We start from the raw sequence: 20,611 nt of genomic DNA, 5'->3' as shown, positions 1-20,611 counted from the left end.
CAGCCGAGATGTGTTAAGCCAAATCACACGAATACCTAAGTATACACAGACATATTAACGGCGAAAGTATTAAAAGGATTTGTTAGCAATTGAAATAGCTTTACTCGCCTAGCAACATACACATATCGTCATTCAGAAAAATCACAGATGTGCGTATATGCTTTCAGCTCAGAGAAAATATTAGAAACTCAGAGAAATGAAGTAAGAGGAGTGAAATGTTGAAGGCAAGCAGTGGAAGGTCTTAAAAATTTAATATGATTTAGTTATGTTTTATGTTATTGTCCGACACAGTGGTATGGAAGATAATTTGCATATAAATCGAGTTTGCCGAATGAATATAAAATTTTAAATGCAAATAAATAAAATAAATTCGCCAAAAAGTGAGAATTATGCAAATAAATAAATCATAAATGGTAATTCCCCATGCAAAGACTATCTAACTATAACTTCATTCAAAACCGGAACGAAGCGTACCATAAAAATACTTAAACCCGATTAGTAAAACCTGCATATGCCGTGGAACGTAAAAGGCTCATACAAAGCAAATAATCATATGTTTACGCTTATAAAATCGAAAAAATATTCAATAACCTCTTAAACCTACAAAGATTCCGCCACCGCAATGGTTTTTTTCTTAGAAGGATATACAATAAAGTATTTATCAGCAAAAGAGTTTGACTAAAAAAAATAGAATCAAAATCAAAAATGTTTGTACAAATTGATAAACAAGACATGAAAGCAGTCTTTAATAATATATCACCAATCATCTTTTTAATTATAAAATAAAATATTAGAAGATTATATGTTGGGTACGGCATATTACGTATACGCACCGACGATCCATAGAATATTTAAGATTTTGAAATACCAAAAACGGGATACCGGGCTGAAAACTAAAAAAGGGAATTAAAAATCGGACATCTAATTTTTAATCCAAAATTTTTGAATTTGAAAATTCGCAAAGTCAATTCCAGTCTGTACTAGAAGATTTTTGCTGGCGAGCGAGGATGTTTTGAATAATTGCTGTGATCATTTTGCGAAATATTCTTAAATATGCGATGTTTGTTGTAAGCGATATTGTTGTGAGCTAAGATGACCATTAAAATTCGGCGTGAGCGCCCACAATTAGAAGACTCACTTATATATACACACATATATTGCCGTCTTTAGCACATATACTCGTACTCATATATGCATTGACACTAACAGCGTCCGCATCTAAGTCTGCGCTAATGGAACGTGAATAAGTACTTCTCGTTAGCTGCTTTTTATCATTTCCTGCTGTCATTTGAAAATAAAATGAAAGAATCCAACGGACGTCAGTTTACTGATAAGCTTCTGGTTCATTTCCTTAGCCACTTAAGCGTACAGTGAGAGCGCGTTAAATATTTTATTTGCTTTGCTTTACTTTTTTTCATTTGTTTGTGTACATAAAATTAATATATATACATGTGTGTATATTGTTCAAAAATGGCGACAGACTACATTCATGTTTGCAATGTAATGCACTCCTAGTAAATAATAGTATTTACAGTATATTGTCACGTATACGTCACAGAGGCCCTTATTTCAAATTAATTATTTCATGGTAAATCCAACTTTCTGTATACAGGGGAACTTTCTATGAACATATCAAACAAATAATTAAATCTAAGTTAAACGAAAACAAAATGGAATTCGTAAAAGTTATTGCTGCTGTTTGTAATTTCAACTCCGACCACTGGAAATTTAAGCTCATCGTGGCAAGATGCGATGGTGCATTATCATTGTGTAAAATCCATGAATTGTGCATCCACCAATTCGGGCGTTTTCGACGGGTGTTATCACGCAAACACCTCAATACGGCCAAGTATTCCTTATTGACCTTCTATCACTCCGGAACAAATTCACAATGCACCAAACCATGAATATCGAAAAAAAAACAATGAGCATCACCTTAATTTTTGAGGAGGGATTTTTGGTTTCGGCACGTTTTTTTCCCCTCCATCTGGATGATTGTTGACTTGTTTGCATGTCAAACTCATAAACTCATGACTCATCGGCAGTTATGCTCCTACATATACGAGGGTTCACTTTTATATTTCATGATTAAAGAACAAAAAACTATTAATAAAATATATTAATCTTAATAAAAAGTAGTCATTCAGTGTTGAGTGAAGATTGCGCGGTGGTTCACTTATCAAAGCGATGTTTTATGTGCTCCAAAATATAGTTGATTCAGCCGTGGTGAAAAGTGAACCGTCTTCGGCGGGTTTTCTGATTTCTTGAAAGACAACAGGCTAACCAATGGTTAACTTTCGTGCTCATATGCATTAATTCACGATCATCACCATCTTTAACGATGTCATACACGTATTTCAAAGCACCGCTACCGTATTTTTTAACATTTCTCCCGACCACTCGACTCAAGCCTGCTTTAAGCGGCCGACGATATACAACGTGAAAATTTGTTTTACTGTCAAATTTTCCTGCAATATTGAATGTATGCTTGTACCACTAATGCCTATTGTTGCCTTTATCTCACGATAAGTCACATGACGATGTTGTGATATCAGTTTGCCCACAGCGTCAATAGTTTCTGCAACAGCATATAATTTGGACGATCTTATCGAACTATTCGTCTTGTAGTGATCTACGATCGCGATTAAATTTAATTATGTTCCGCGAATCAGTGTTGCTTAGTTTACCTATGACGAAAAATCTAAAAAATAAAATGAAGTTACTGTAAACAACACAAATAGCGCTCATATGTCAAAACATTCTGAGTATGTATAACATCAAAAATGTCAAGCCGTAAGATAAAATTGTGAGTTGCAAGATTGCAACGCAACGTTTTTCAAAACCCGAAATATAATAGGCATTCTACGTACCTGTAATATTAAACAAGTTTTCATACGCTTTGTCTGCTGTCTATAGCTTGCCGCCTCAAATACGCGTCCGCTTGGCAACAGCGTATGAAACTTTGGGAAAGGCACACTGGAACGCCTGATATTTTATGGATGTGTTTGTGTAATACTCACTGCTGTCCTCTGTTAATTATGTATATTAACTTTTAATGCTAAAATATATTCATTTTTCTTCTTCTGTCATTACTTGGCATAATTATATTTTAACATAGATTATGAAAAATAATGACATTCAAAGAACAAAAGCACGTACAGTTCTTTAGAGTTTTTCTGAATATGTTCGCATATACACCACCTACATATACACTATCACATCTACCAGTAATTAATTTAATTAAGACTTTATTAAGTACGTCAAACATCTTGAAATTTCATGTCAAGCACTCTGGTGTTAGAGAAAGTTTCACTTGACTTTTTCAGCAGTCTACACGAATAACTTGGTTAATTTGTTTTGGTATAAAGTGTAATTACAAAATAACGATGTTATCTTAAGACTTTAGAAAACAAATTATTGCCCATTCTGATTATACGGAAGTTTGTACATATTTAATTATTTACTTTAGTATTCCAGTACTTAGACCCTTCACAAATACATTTATAATAAATTTGAGTTACGAGGAATATTTGTCCAGGCTATCTTGACACGCTCCCAAAGCTCATTTAAATTTGTTGGGGGATAATCGTGCTGGCACAGAGACCAAAGTACCATCGCCGTTGTGTTTCATGGTTTCTTTAACTGAATGTTGTTGGAGTTGCCAATACAATACTGTAATATGACTTACCATCAGAAAGGAAAGGATCGGTCAGTAATACTTTCTTTTGGACAACACAGGTTTCTTTTGCTTAGCAGATGTGCTTAATGCAATTTTTTCAAAGTTCTTCTGGCAGTCCATTCACTTTTTGGCTTGCTATTGACTTGAGTGGCCTCCTTACGGATTAATTTGGAGTTTTTATGAAATAAACGTTCCATATGACGAGCACAATAGACACTCAATATCCTTGCTCGACCACCAGAATTGCCTGAAGACTCCAGCTTATTCTCTATTTGCACAGATATGACTGTTTTTTTACTAACACCGGTTAATTTTGCAATTTCTCTGGTTGTTTTCTCAGTTTCAGATAACACAATAATACTGTTTTCTAAAATCTGAGAAATTTTCTTAATTTTTGCTTAATACAATTTTTATACAAAATGCTACAATTAAATGTACGAACTGTACTCTTTAGTAAGATACTAAAAAATGTCAAGTTAAACTACTCCTAACTAAAAACTGATTGTCTTTTTCGGAAGACTAACGGTAAATCAAAATTTAAGTGTACTAAGCTTATCGTGCACCACTGTTTCTAATGCTTTGTATTACAGTACATTTAAAGAAATAAATAGAGTTTTAAAATTAAAAATTTCAAACAAATTGGATTATTACAATATTTATTTTTTTACAACATCTTATGTAAAAATTTGACAACTATCCAACCGGTATCGCTCATCAATATAAATGAGAACCGAAACACATAGAGAATAATCTAACTTGAAAATAAATTTAAAGGCCAAAGCCTTTAGACCAACTGTTTAACGATTTTTGTATTTGACGACAAAATACATACCCACAAAAATATGTAACATGTCCTTAAGGATCTATGTCAAAATGAAACAAATCTTCTTAGTGGATTTTCACGTTCTTAAAAGGCCTGTGTTACCATTATTTGAGACAATAAAGACTAGAACTTTGAGAAATAATACTTAAAATCAATACTCGTGCAATAAAATGTATTGTGTGTGTGTATGAGTGTTAGTATTGACAACGAAGTGACAAGCTGTAATAGACTTTTAGCGTAAAAGACAAACAAGTAACGGTTAACTGTTGCCAAGGACACCGACGCTAGTTGTGGTTTTGTAATTTTGTTGCAGAACTGAGAAGCTATGAGAGAAAACGTAATATATGTGAAATAATTGTGGAATATAGTACAAAATATACAATATAACCACTTAAATTGTAAATATTTATACTCGAGTGTCTGGGTATATAAGTGTCAACTTGACTTTTACAAACAACAAATATTTTACTGAGTGCTTCCATAGAAGCGTATGACAACGACATCACGAATGTCTATAAGCCACATGTTGGCAAAATGCTACAACCCATAAGCCATCACCATGTTTGAAACAAGGAAAACTTTCAGCCACTTTAACGAAACGTAGTTATTTCATTACTACCACTTTGTGGCCTGCGTTGACTGAGAAAGGACACAAAGAAGGAAACATAAACATTTTCCCTAAAACGTGGATCAAAAGAGGGATGAATATGAAGGATTCAAAACGATAACTTAAATTGCACTTGTGACTCGTGAAACAAGGACTTTTCGCAATATTTGATTAAAGACTTTAATAGTACGAATAGGTCTTCATTAAATTATCTTTCTATTACTTACATTTACGGCTCATAAAAAATGCATGCAGAAGAAGAATGAAGTATAAAAAATAAAATATTATAAAAACAAGTAATAACTCATCTTGTTATATTTACATACGATGAGCTTATTCCACAATTTACTTTAGAATGTACATGTGAAGTAGTTATGAAAGTATCTAAGTCCCTCTGGACCATATTTCCAATATAAAGAGGCCAGACATCAAAAATTTGGGTATATTAGTAAATGAAGTCAGTATTTTTTCTTTGGAAAAATGAAGTTCAATGCTAAAAGTGCATAAATCACTTTAGACCTTCCCCAAAGTCAAACTATTTCAAACTTAATAATTTCCACGGCTCTTTATATATGTACTATATTATGCGATATTTCAATAAAACCTCAAATTTAACGCCCAAAAAAGGGCAACCAAAAATGTGAAAGACAATTGTAATATCAAACAGATATCTCTACATTCGAGTTACTGCTTTCCAACAAGACGAGATTCGATTTTTTACTATTATAAATATATTCTATCAGCGCTGCACTGTTGGGCTACGTCAAGTCTGTGGCTTATGCCAAGTCAGCGATGATGGATGAATTTCGTATGAATATCGAACGTGAAATTGAAGCAGTATCGGCTGATTTATGCTTAGAAAGTGTCCAAAATTGGTTCCTGCATCTGGACTTCAGCAAGCGTGCCGGTGGTGGCCATGCAAAAGAAACCGAGTTTCGTACATAATGGTATGGAATGTACTTTCATAGATGATCATTCATAACCCAAACCGTTTTTGTTGTATTTAAAAAAAAAAAACTTTTCTTGCGCTCTTATTGAAAAACACCTTATTCTCATCATCTCCATCAGGCACACATCAAAGTTCCAATTTTATGGTAAAATTAAATTATCTATATAACGATGCAGGAGGAAAGTGCAAATTCTCGGAACTCCTTAATACGTTTCATATTGGGAAGAAGAAATAATGTGTACGAGTATGTTTATATAAGATTCGAAGCACATAAAACAAAACATTAACCTAGTACAGGAATATAAAAAATACTATTATATTTATGTAGTCAGTGCTTACACTCAGTTCCACTTTAGCTAGCACGCGCTTCAATAGACATTATACATACTACGCACACAGTCTTACGTAGTCTTTTGGTACAAGACTGTTCGTGCACACAAATATTTATGTCCATAGTGGAGGAGAGCTGCTGTCTATAGCTTAACGCAACCTTCAATAATTTGCTGCAATTAAAGAAATACGGTAGCCATTATTGACCCATTAACGTGTCTTACGTACTCGTTGCGCTTCACTTGATAATATACATACATGTATATATATACTGACTTTCATTCTCTACTCTAATAAAACCAAATTCAGGACAAAAAAGTTTTACTCTTAACCGCTTTCATTGTCAAAGTCATATAACACTCCAGAAGCCGAGTTTTAATGTGTTTAAAAATGACAAAAGCCTTAGTATAAATAAAAGTAAAAAGTATTTAAATAATTGCTGCTAAAATGTAACGAACGCACGAAGTATCTTTAAAGTCTGCATCGAAAAAAAATTGAAAAAAAGGAATTGCAAGTCAATGGCAAGAAATTAAAATTAAAATGGCATTTCATGCCATTGACATGTAGAAAGCACATTCAAAAAGTTCAGAACATCGGTTATTTTTCATGTTTGCAGCGCACAAACACTACTTTATTATTAAAATTTTCATTTATTCCTCAATGTACGTGACTCTGTGTATCGCTAATCTGCTAACTTTTTCTCTTCACCATTTCAACGGAAAAGTAATAAGTAGATAGACATTCAAGAATGCACCATTGGGTTGAGGTAAAAGGAAAAAGCGATATACGAATTTTAATAAGAGCTACAATACTATGGCTATTGATTTCATATTACGTATACGCCCGGTCAGACAAATTAAAGTAATTCTGTGAAATGGGTGCAGCAGCCATTTAATAAAAAGATGTGTGTTATACAGATTGTCATTATCAAAAATAAGAGCTAAGTACATTAAGTACATTTATATTGGCCATCATTTTGCTGGTATTACCCGTTCCTTTCTATTTGATTCCTGGACACACTGGTCATCAGCATTGCTCTAACTTCAAACGAAATAATATATTCATGATAACATTTGCCACTTTTGTCAACTGTTCTGATTCGTAGTAGTTCTTTTGAACTTAAATTTTGGAAGTGAAAGTTCATACGATTTGAAATTTCATTCTCATTGGCAAAAGGTAATAATTTTTTTTATTATTGGTCAGTGCAGTTTGCACATAATAGCAATTTTCAACGTTTATAAAATGTGCCTCCATGACGAATCATTATGATCTCTTTTACACAAGCATTATATTATTAAATCTGTATCTTCCTTACCTTTAAACCATTAATTGCTTCACTAAATATACTTGATACCAAATACTTAAATGCTTTAGCAGCTAACAAGTTTATTACTCACTAACTTAAAAGAACTACACAGTATGCTTAAAATTTAATTTTAATTTAATCTAATTGAGTGCTCATTGTCAATTGCATCCATATTAGTCTAACTGGTTGACAAGAAACTGAATTACCGAGAAAACGCAATTAATTTGTGAAAGAGCAACGAAAAAATTTGAGAAGAAAAAGCTTTAGTTAATTTCAAGTAGCTGAGTGCTTAGAAGGTTAGAAAAAACTGGCCAACTTTCTTGTCATGGCAAATTAATTAAATTTTTTTTATTACGTTCATCAAAGCAGACGTTTTAGTAATTACGTAGAGAAGAAAACTTCTTAATTATATTCATAATGTTGCTGAGGAAAATGCTATAATAAAAGAGGAGAAAAGTACCCTTTGCAAATCGATATAGCACAAAATGCATACACTTGCTTCTTTCTGTACTCGAAGTTCGCTCGAACACAATTCTTATGTCTGTGTAAGTCTAAGTATGAAGCGTTTTAGCAAATTCTTAATAATTTATATTTCGATGTTATTAATAATTTCAGCTCTACTTGAAATGAAAAATACACATAGTGTTTACTGTATAATACTATGTAAGAGTATGAATAATTTCAGTACTGTATTGATATCCATCGCATAAGGGGAAGCAAATTGAACTAGGGAATGTGTTAGCTCATTATAAAAGAATACAGGGCTTGCTTATGGTTGTGAATTTTAACAGAGAAAAATTAATCTATCGCCAAGTTAAATAAAATTCGTAATTATGTTACGTAAATTCCAGTGATCTTTATACGTTTGTAAGATAAAGTTGTTTCCGCAATGCATGTACGTGCGCTGTATGTGAAAACCAGCCAGCCTTCCGTTCTGTTATTCCATTGCATGTTTTTATGCTTAAGCAAAGTTATTTGCGTTGCATTTGCATTGAGTTTTAACATTAAGGGAGCGTCCAGCTGCGTGCATCCTCACTGCCTTCCTTTACCAGAAAGTTAAACTATCCTCTGCTTAAAATTGCACTCGGGCGCGTTTCGTGAAGGTCAAACCACAAGCTAACAAAAACACGTATACACAACGGTGCGTGAAAAGCTTTGTAACGGTAAGTGCACTTGTAGCATATATTTATCCAAAATTAAACTTTGAACAGAATCTTCTCAGTGAGCTGCTTAAAACTATATTTGAAGCTTTAAAAATTGCAGAGAGATTAGAAATTAAGATTAATGCTTAATAAATAATATTTTTGAAGGCTGTATTATTTTATAAAAAAAATATCTGCATTCAAAAAGGAACACAAATTAAATTTTTAATAAAAAAATAAATTATTTAATTTTAATAAAAAAATAAATTATTCAATTTCCTTACTACTAGTACTATCGTCAACCACTGAAGAGCAAATATGTAGGTGATTATGCAAACAGCATTTATAAAATCAACAGAAACTTTAAAATTTTTAAAAAACTTTTTAAAATTAAATCGTTAATTAAGAATAAATAAAATTAAAATGAATCATATATAGTTACAATTAGTGTATTTGCTTTAATTTATTATATTTATTATTGCTAAGATAAATATGTTATAACATAGCTCTCTCAAATTTTGTAATATGTAAATAGGTTCTGTCGATCCGAATGACCAATTCAGCAAAAAATAATAAACACTGTCTAACAAACCTTTTACTTTTTTCGTCACATGAAAAGTCATAGCAAATTTTGAATGAACCACTAAACAATAATATCTGAATGAAATATGACACGTTAGGTTTTCTTGTTTTCTTGTGACATCAGAACATATATACACACATATATATATATATATGTATGTATACTAGGGTGATTAAAAAAAAAATTTTTTTTTTCCATTGGTGCTCGGAAAAATAGATTCCTAGACACTTCTAAGAAAGCCTCTCCCAATATGAGTTTTTAATTGTAACAGGAAGGTCTTCCGCCTAACGGTTTTCTATTTTTTCTTATTATCAGATAGAAAAATTTATATCTCGCTTCCAACTACTTGAAAAAATATCTTGTTCCTTAGATTTTGTAGGAAATTGAATGCCCTAAAAAAAGGTCTTCTATGATTTTTTCGTAAACCCAACCGTTTAAAAGATATTAATAGTTAAAGTTTGATTATTTTTGGAAAAATTTTTTATTTCTTATGAATTTTATAACTCAATGAAAAGAAATTATTCTGAATAGATTTTTGGAGAGGCTTCCTTAGAGGTGTCTAGGAACCTATTTTTCAGAGTACCAAACGAAAGAAAAAAATTTATTTTTTGATCCACCCTAATATGCATTGATGTTTGACGATGAATATCTCGTAAACGCTTAACTTAATCTAAAAATCATAAGAGACCATTTTTATAGAGCAGCAAATTTTCTACAAAACTACGAGTTTCATCATTCATAATAATTTTTTTTCATTGAGTTATAAAATTAATAAGAAATAAAAAATTTTCCCAAAAATAATCAAACTTTAACTATTAATATCTTTTAAAAGGTTGGGTTTACGAAAAACTAGGAACTTATTTTCCGAGTATCAATCGAAAAAAACAAATTTTTAATCACCCTAATGTATATGCATATGTATATATATTTTAAGTAAAAACGTCAGCTACATTTACTTAAAACAATTATAGCTTAATGTAGAAATAAATATAGTTTAACGAAACTAAAAAACTTACTTTTAATGCACTTCAAAGTGAAAAGTATATTTCTTAATATAAAATGACGGTAACATGGACCAAAAAAGGCTTATGTATATTAAAATAGTTTAAAAGTTTTTTTTAGGTTTTAAGCAAGATAATTATTTTGCCGCACGTGGTGTTTTCACATTCTTTAAGGGTGTATTGGAACACTTTTTATTTAAATGACAGATAGGTAGCTGGGAAACTTTTTATTGTATTTTTTTTGCAAAGCCTATCAAACTTTTGATTCTTTTGCCCTAATGAAGTTACAAGCATGCAGGTGAACCTTTTAAAAGCATTATAAAAATATATATTAGTTTTATGAGTATTTGACTTCTGGAAGATCTTTTTTAAACCTCCAACAATAATTTGCTGCAACTCCTGCGCTCCATTTCCCCTGATAGGGCTTTTCCATTTGGAAAAAATCCTGATTGAACATCTCGTCTTGTTCGTCGCACACCCAAATTCGCCGGAAAGAAATCTAATTGAGATTGATTGTAATATGGCATATTACACTGCAAAGTTTTATGTGACATAAATTAATTTATGAAGTCTTTGTTTGATTTATGTTATGATTTCCTAGAAAATGTTGGACAACGTTCACAAAACATATCCAGGCGAGCTTTTCCTGTTCATTCAGTTTTTCTGCAAAGCCCTTATCCGCCATCAGTTTATTTGTCATTCAGCCATATTTGTCAACCTACAAATATATATTTAATTACTACCTCGCTGAGCTTGGGTCATTTCTCTTGCAGATCTACACCATGTCTACGGTCATCTCTAGGCATAACTCTTACTCTTTTTCTCTTACTCTCATTATCAAGCCGAGCCTTAGGTACAAAGTGACTGTTGGCCGAAGAAAAGTTTTTATACAGGGTAGCGTATTTGGTACAACCAAGTCTAATGTCTTCTATTTGAGTCAAACAAAAATAGCAATCACTTATGTGATCCTTTGGTTCAAATCAATGGTATAGCAAGTGGCATATATCTGGATTCTTGTTTACCCCAACCTAATATCAGCCACACAAACCTTACACTACATTTATGTGTTTCCTTAAAGGGAATCCAAAATGTTCTGAATAGGACTCTTCAGTTAATGACGAGCAGTGAGATTTAAAAGTTAGTTCTCCACACATAACAAAAATGTCGGCATCGTTAGAACACTTTCGTGTCATGTTTACGATTTAACAAACGTATATTTTATGAAGAAGAAGAATAGTTATACTCGTACTGTCATATATTATTTAAAAATAAAACCACCAACATAAACAAAAAAAATCACAATATTCGTGTGGCAAAAACTATGTTTACCAATGTAATTCTTAGTTACAGCAACGCGCGGTCGCGAATTTATAATCGCGCCCACCGAATAATCATCGTCAGCAGCAGTTATATAGTATGCAAATATACATACGTATGCATGTATGCAACAAACACAATTTAAGTTCCATTCATCCATGCTAATCACCGCGGCAAGCGATTACCTTCACCATGACATGCCATTTTCTGACTCTTTCACTGACGACATCCAAATGAAATATTCAAATGAGGTATTTGTGTACATAGACGGGCGTTTAAAAACATTTTGCAACATTTATTTTCAGTGTGAAACACGATCAATTATGCATGTTAATGAGTTTTAAAATTATTATTCCGAATTTAAACTTTTCTGTATATTTTGCATACATATGTAGATAGCAATTAGTTAGGGGTTTAAGAATAAATTATAATATTTCTGTGTTCAAACTAAACTTGTTTTAGCATTGCACTTTGGTTATGAAAACAAGATTTAAATGAAATTTATATATAAAACTGAAACAAAAGCTTGGACATAAAATTGGCGTTGATGGCAGTAATATTAAACAATTCGGTTGCATAACTTCTCTAATCTTAATAATAATCGAAGAGAACTGTCAACATAACCTAAATTTATTAGCTTTGACTTGTTGGCATTCTGGTGGTCAGAAAGCCTTGTTTAACAGACGTTAACGCGACGCTGTTTTTCGAAAAAATTTAGAGGTTTTGGAACCAAACGAGCTTTCACTTTTCTTAGACCCAATTAACGTTTTTCTTTTGCGCGATAAATATTTAGACGTAATATATGTAATATAATACGAAAATATATAAGCTCGCATGTGAGTACCTTTGTGTATTTCTGTATGTTGCTTAAGCAAATTGAATTTATTTATTCCAATCAGACAATTTCTTCCAATCAGATAATCAGACAAAATAATTTTAAAGCCCCACTGAGTTCACACTGATCCCGCTTTCAATGGTCTTTTGTTCATTCAGCATCTGTCACTGCGGGCTGAAATCCATGCACTTCACTCAATTGGCCACTACACACTTACGCGTAGAGAGTGTGAGCGTGTGGCTGGTTTTCCTTGTTTTCTCTTTTATTGTTTTCTTTCTTAGTATATCACGAAGCATTCATTGCCTGGATGTTGTGCACAATTGCCATTCACTCCTGTTCTTGGAAAAATATTTGCGCCACTTATCGCCGGATAGTTTCCATCACCTTACTTACTTATATATTATATTTATTGTTTAAATTTTTTTAAGTGTGTTTTGAAATATTGGTAGTCAAAATAGTTATTGCCTCTTTTGCTTTAAGGACATAATTTTCTAAGTAATAACAAATTGACTAATATATACATTTTTTCTATTTAAAGAACTCAGTAAAAGCTCTCAAACAATAACTTAAAGTGTGTATTTAAAATCTGAGTTGTCTTTAATCCACGATATTTTTACTCATTATACCACCTTTTTATAAGCAAATAATCCGCACAGGAATGGCATAAACAAGCAGGCCAAAAGTTAGGCATAAAACAAACAGCACAAAGGCCACCAACTGATTAAAGTGTTTCGCGGTTCAACGCAATCAAAGGTTAACCGTTAGTCGCTTAATCATTGCCTGTGTGGTAGACAAATTAGATGTACAACGCACCAATTACTCTTCCAGATTTGCTTTATTGCCGTTAAAATTGAGATTTATCAAGCAGACAGTGTGGTTACACAGGGCGTATGAGTAATTACTGACCACTGATTAGTGGCTTAATAAACTCGTATATACAAGTATATCTGTACATTGAAACTAAGCAATTTGTTAGTAAATTGTGGCAGGATTAAAATTAAGAATTAATCACATATAAAGGGCAAATTTAATTCGCGCGTTTATCATTGGTCAATAGTAGTTTGTATGGAAGGTCCACCCAAAAAATATATTAAATAATGCAAGAAACAACGTAAAGTAAAATAAAAAGCGGTTAATAAGAAATAAAACTCAAAATATATGGTTCCCTGCACACATATAACTTAATATATCATAAAAGTGAGCTGAGCAGCTTTTCCTTCGTTTCTCCGTATACTTACTTACGTACACACTTTTCAAAGCGCACAGGTGGAGGGTGTTCGCTTTACTTAGTATTTCTAATTAGCATAAACTTGAGAACGTAAAATGCTTATGCAGTCATGTTGAAACAAATTTAAAACGAGTGACACGCTAAAATACATTTAATAATACTTGTATGTTAGGAAAATATATTTTCATATAAAAATCAATGTAAAAATAGGTATTTATTTTAGAATTTCCTTTTGTGCCATTAATTTTAAAAATATAAAAAAAAAAGTTATTAGTTTTAGATTACATATTAAAAGAATGCACATTTTCAGATTTTTACATTTTGCGTCCTCGAATACAAAATCAAAATTCCCCATTCATTAGGTATAATAAGAAGCTTTAAGGGGAAAGCTAAAGTATTGTTGTCTTTGGTTGCTGGAATGTATAAACAGTATGTATTAAGCATACTCTTGACAGATTTTTTTTACTTATTCAAGAAGAACGAAATTTTATCCGCTTTTTAGCTATAGCAACTGTATGTATGTATGCGCTGGTGAGAATTCTACTTGACACCACGAATGCGACACCAACATGCTTATCGACATTTTGTGCCCTAATTTTATTGATTGGCTCTTATGAAACGATTGAACGCGATTATCTACATGCATATGCATATAAGTACATATAAGCGAGTACATATTAACATTACATATACTCATTATATACGAGTTAGTAATAATTAAAAAAAAATTAAAGCTGAGTCTTAAATGTAATCGAAAGAAAATGCAGATTTTTCAACGAAATATACTGAAACTGTATCATTCCAAATAAAATTTATTTATAGGAACGCATGACTGATAAAGGCAGTGCTTAAGGGGTTATATACAGATACATTTTCAAAAAACGATTTTTTATTTTATTTTCTTAATGTGCAGATATTTAAAAAAACGAACAGAAAATTTCATTCAGGCAAATTTGAAAAGGCTTTTCAGAGCGCTTGGAGGTATAAGGCCGGAGCGACAGCGAGTTTTTCTCAAAATGGTGTTTTCAAAGCCGAAAACGGCTGAGCCAATTAGTCTCAAATTTTAACACGAGGTCTTAAATATATTTTTTAATAATCAATCGACGATTTTTTTCACCGATAAATGTTATTTTTATAAACAATTTAAGGCCGAATTTTTGGTCATACTCGATTTTTTTTTTTTTGACAAACCGCCATTTTGGAAAAAATTTTATTCTGCTTATCCCTCCGATTTTCTTTAATGGATTTAACATTACTTTAACGAAATCTGTTTTGTTTTATTAATTTCAGAGGATTCAATTCAGAGATGTAGTGGTCAAACCTCTTTTTTGAGAGAAGCTCCCGGAGATTAGCTGTAGTTGCTTTCCAAAATAAATATTTTTACTAATACTAAGTATTAAAATATGGTTAAAAGATGCCATAATATATGTAGAAATTTTTGGATCAATAAATTTAAAAGTTTTCTCAGAAAAAGTTCCGGAAAAATTCGCTTTTTTCGGCGTTTTAACTGAACATAACCCCTTAAAAAGTAAACCTTTAACCTTGGAAAAATGTTATTTTAGTATGAAATATGTCGTTTTACAAAAAAGTTGTACTGCTTTTTTCCACAAAAATATTCGTTTAAATGTTATAGCCAGTTAAAATTGTGCACCCAATGTACTAGTACAGTACACCACGTCGTATGAGCAACGAATAATTAAAAAACACTTGTATGAATGCCCAGCACATTTGATGTACAACATTAACTGCGAATAAATTTTAAAAGAATGTTTTTATTAATATATATTTTTAAAGGGCTTTATATTAAAATATCCTATTTTTAAAGTTCCAGGTTTAATTTCTTTGGAGATAAGAAATGTAATACAAAACATCAAAACTTTCGTTGTTATTATACATATCGTCACTTAAAATGCAAAATAACTTAACATCACTTTTCATAAGTTTACAAGTGAAGGAAAAACGATATAATAATAATCACTCATATTGAAACAAAATGTGAGTTTTGGTTATAAAATGGTTATAGGCAGTGGAAGCTTAAAAGTAAGTTTATGATACATATATGCAATATGATGTAGTGAATCGAAAGCAATGAAAAACTCAATATCGAATTTTTTGATGATACGTTGTTTTGCATTTTAAGTGACGATATGTACATACATGGAAAAAGAAACATGATTTATGCACGGTTTAAATTGAATGTAAAGAGCTTGTTAACGTTGGGTTCTTAAGACAAAAATTGACACTTCAGAGAGCGTTTGTAAAAAAATAACTTGTAAAATAACGCAGACCGTAATAAAGGTACATATCGTAACCTAAAATGCAAAATAACGTATCATCAAAAAATTCGAAATTGAGTGCTTCATTAATTACGATCCACTATTTCAAATTATATACATATAAGTACATATGTTCAACATTTTAAGGTTTTGCTATCAGATATAACCCAGTTTTAACCATCATTTAAATTTTGTTTCACTTATGTTTCATTTTATTACCTCTTCCTCTGTAAATTTCCGAAAATGTTGTTAAGTTATTTTGCATTTCAGGTGACGATATACATATATTTCTATATATAATAACTATACAAAGTTGCTATGTAAAAAATCGTGCTTATAATTGTTATTGCTATTATGTTGCAAGTATATTTACATTTCTAGTTATTTCTTTTTTATTGTTATTGCCGTCAGGCGCCAGGATGCAGTCACGCAAAGTCCCAACTTATCTGCCATGAGCAGTGTAGTAATTTATTTATGAACTACTTACATGGGCACTTGTTATGTGCATGTATACATGTGTAGCTCCAATTATCTAGATTCTAGAAACATGTAACTGCATAACTATTCAGATACATACATGTGCCTCAATAGAAGCGCATCCGATTTCAGGCTTTATGTTTCACTACACGTAAAAACCCAAGCACAACACTTTAATTCCTTTATTATAGCACTTTACTATAGACATACATATGTTTGTATATATTTATGCACATAGAGAAACGTGGAATATATATTTTCCTTTTAGACACGCACGTTATTCTCAAAACGACTTTATAGATAAATGCCTGTGTACTATATAATGCATTACATATGTATATATTTTAATAGAGCACAACACTTATGCGAGTATATCATTACATATATTTATATAACTCTTTATATATTACATATATACATATATACATATAACATTATGATTTCACTGCTTTCAACACTTTAATATTTTATCATTTTCTTCTGTGAACTTTTATACTTTTCTATACATACACACTTTTCACACGTTTTATATCGATTTATATATGCAATACATGTATATATGTATATATCTACAATACTTTTATCGTCATTTTTACGGTATATTTAACGACCAATCACCATTCACTGCACTCCACAAGTTATACCGGCTATTTTCACTACGCAATGTAAATAAACGCACACATACGTACATACGCGCATTACATAGGCAATGTTACCATATGTAAGTAAATACTAAACGATGAATGTTAAAACCGCGCGAAGTTCGCACACCGCACTCGTCGAATGTTTACAACGGAATGACTTCAACGCCACAGGAGCAAAGCAACGTTATCCTCTATGACACCACTCGCCAAGGATTTCTTGAAAAGAGATTATGAAGTTTACTCTGCTCTCTCAATTGGTAAATTGTGGCCATATTTACCCTTTTAACCTCTCCAGAAGATGTATTTTTATTTGTATTGGATTTTGTATTTTTATTGTGTTATTCGGGCTTAGAAGCCTCAAATCTTTGAAAGTTCTTTTTTGAATCGGTTGTACATTTCTAATTGAAGTTTCGAATTCCAGTAGTTTATATAAGTACATACAAAACAATAACTAACGTGTTTATTGGAGATTTTTAAATATCCCAAAAAACAAATCAAGGATGTTTTGTGTTTAGGCGGGACCGAACATTAAATACTTTCGAAAGCCATGCGAAATAAAGCGCTGTGAAATGTATCAAAGAAAACTGTGGGGTACCGATTTTCGATACAAAAAGTTATGGACCGAGATTCCATAAAAAAAAAAAATTATTTTTTTATCCCGCTTATTGTAATATTTTTTGTAAATTGAGCTTGGAATGATATATGAGAACGCTATAGACCACCTTTGGTTCAAATTAGCCTAGTAGTCTCTAAAATATATAATTTCACATATTATCTCCTTTCAGTAAAAAACTTATAAATAATTCAGACCACATGACAATGCACTTCAATTATTTCACAGTATTACAAGCAACCGTTAGGAGCCCAAAACTTTACGCAGCATTTTGCCTGTGTATAAAAAACTCAAAAACGATAACAATTATTCGATCAGCTGTTATAGCATACTATATAAACGTTTATACAAGTTGCTAATGCGCATGTAACCACTCTCGCCGCTCCAATTCCAATCACTCTCTCGCAAACCTTTGCTCTCTTTACTACACAGCAATTGTGTTAAAAAGAGCAAAAACTCACGCCAAACAGAATTCATTGACTAAACGGCAGAACATTCGCGTTTGGAAATTACGCACGTGTGTAAGTCTATATTTACATTAGGGTGTCCGTTATTTTCCAAATTGATTTTTTTTTGTTTTTTTTTTTTTGTTTTTCAATTTAAACCATGCCATTTACTTTTCAATGCATGTAACATGGTATTTTTTGTTCTTTAAAAGTGCTATCAAATGTACCGACATGCAGTACACCATGCCGTATGAGCAACGAAGAATTTACAATATAAGGCACTTGTATGAATGTTATAGATGGGAATTCGAAATTTTGTCAAAGCTTTAAGAGAAATAGTGGCCGATCGTCTAGCAGGTACATATATAAGCGCTTGGACAGACTTTGACACGTGATTTCTCGGTTTTTCATTTACTCAAAAAACCGATTTTTTATATTTTTCAAAAATTGCTTTCGTGACATGTTTATAATACATTAGTAAAGCGATTTTTAAAATTCGAAGACGTTTTAAAATTACAACGGTTCGGAAAAGAAGTTTTTCAGCTGCTGTTTAAAAGAACTAGAAACTTTAAAAGTGTTTTTCTTAAGGGGTTAGGGGTAGTCAGAATTTTTTTTTTTGCATTTTCGTTAAGCGTAATATCTTGAAAATATTCTCTGAAAATTTCACGTTAATCCGAAAATTAGTTTTTGAGTTATTCCACAAATTACAAAGAGAGCTTTGGCACTTCAAAGCGCTAGTGTGTGTTAAACGCGTTTTTCTCAAAACTATGTTTTTTGAACTGGTGACAACTGTAACACGAAAACCGCTCAATACATTTTAATGAAATGTATACAGCTTATAGAATACATAATAAACCTGGGCCTGATCGAAGGTTTTTTTTCAAAAATTTCGATTTTTTAAGACCAATTAACTATTGATTTTTTCCCAAAAATTTAGACAAAAATTTCCTGCGGCCGCCATTTTGTTAATTTTTGAATATAAAAATACCATTTTACTACTTTTGTAAAATAACACGATTTAATAGCAAAAAAAAAATACTGAAAATTCTCATTTTTTCGTGCCTCTGACTACCGTTAAAGCTGTTTTTCAAACTTTCCTCCCTCGTAACGCAAAAACGGATTGACGAAATTACTTGAAATTTATAGAGAATATTAAAATCATGTACTCAGCACCATGAAAAATTATCAATCAAAAATTTTCGAAATTTCGTTTATTTTTTAAACCAAAAAAAAAAACGCAAAATTAACAACTTTTTTTCAAGTGATTACCAAAAGTCCAATTTTAGACATATGTATTAATTTGATAATAGTCTGGTCGTGGAAAAAATCCCAAGAAATCCCTAAAAAAGGCTATCAGATGGTATGAACCTCTTAAAGCAAAATATCAAAAAATTCAATATAATGTACGTGAGTTAGACTTGGTTTAAATCGTTTTGTTTTAAGTGGGACAATGCTTTTTAGAACGAAAATTGAAGCACCAGCAGGCATCTGCAAAAAAGGTCAACGAGGGAAATAGCGAACACGCTAATACGAGTATAAGGAATAAAAAACACAATTATCTATTTTTTATTTTTTCACACAAGTAATTCTTTGTAGTTTATTTAGCAAAAAAATACAAAGCAAACGGATTAACTTAAAGATAAGAAATTTTAATTTAAAAAAAAAACATAACCAATCAGTTAGTATATATAAATATATGTGTGGCTGTTGATATTCAATTTAAGGCAACAAATTTGTTTCATGAAATAGCCGCTGCTTAAATTAAAGAAATATAAAATATTTATGCATGTATGTATGTATGTGTAAAACACTGTGTACAACCGCTTTTGGCATACTAAGAATATATGTATGTATGTATGTTTGTATGTATGTAGTTAACACATCAAGTTGCAGCAGTATAACAAAATACTTATTTTCTATAGCTTCTACAAATATATACTTTCCCTAGATCAATTACAAAAAAGTATATATTTCTTTAAGCAATAACATTATTTTAAATATACATAGTTACAGTAAATCAATTGGAGGCAAACACAGCTTGCTTTTGCGCAATTCTTTTATAATTTCTTTCTTAGCTGTTTGTTGTTATTTTGGCGGCAAGTCATCATTGTTGTTGACACGTGACCGCGCGCACTAAGTATTTGTCTAATGAAATTAAAATGTTTTTACTTACAATTAAATAGAATACAAACAGGTAGATAGAAATTGTTTTAAAGAAATTTAAAGAGTGCATATTTTTTTTTTTACAACTAATATCAGGGTTATATATCAACAGTTTAATTTCTCTTCGTTTCATGACATACATTTGTACGTTTGTGTAAATAGTTTGAGTGTTGACTATTTCTTAGGTTATTT

General features: G+C 31.4%; 1 protein-coding gene across 7 annotated transcripts in view; it reads right to left on the bottom strand.

The window, feature by feature from the left end:
• LOC105231074 (serine/threonine-protein kinase 32A) overlaps positions 1–17,433 on the bottom strand; it is a 198,607-nt gene extending 181,174 nt beyond the window's left edge. For 2 of the 7 annotated variants that reach the window (XM_049447201.1, XM_049447199.1), the window contains exon 1: positions 16,450–17,399. The gene's annotated coding sequence lies outside the window, so the exon portion shown is untranslated. Of the gene's footprint in view, positions 1–16,449 lie in introns of all 7 variants that reach the window. The other 5 variants (XM_049447202.1, XM_049447203.1, XM_049447205.1 and 2 more) reach the window with 4 other exon arrangements.
• Positions 17,434–20,611: the final 3,178 nt, after the last annotated feature.

Source organism: Bactrocera dorsalis, chromosome 2, assembly GCF_023373825.1.
Source record: "Bactrocera dorsalis isolate Fly_Bdor chromosome 2, ASM2337382v1, whole genome shotgun sequence".
Lineage (NCBI taxonomy): Eukaryota > Metazoa > Arthropoda > Insecta > Diptera > Tephritidae > Bactrocera > Bactrocera dorsalis.
Note: the sequence above shows the minus strand (reverse complement) of the source record. Positions and strands in the feature narration are given on the sequence as shown.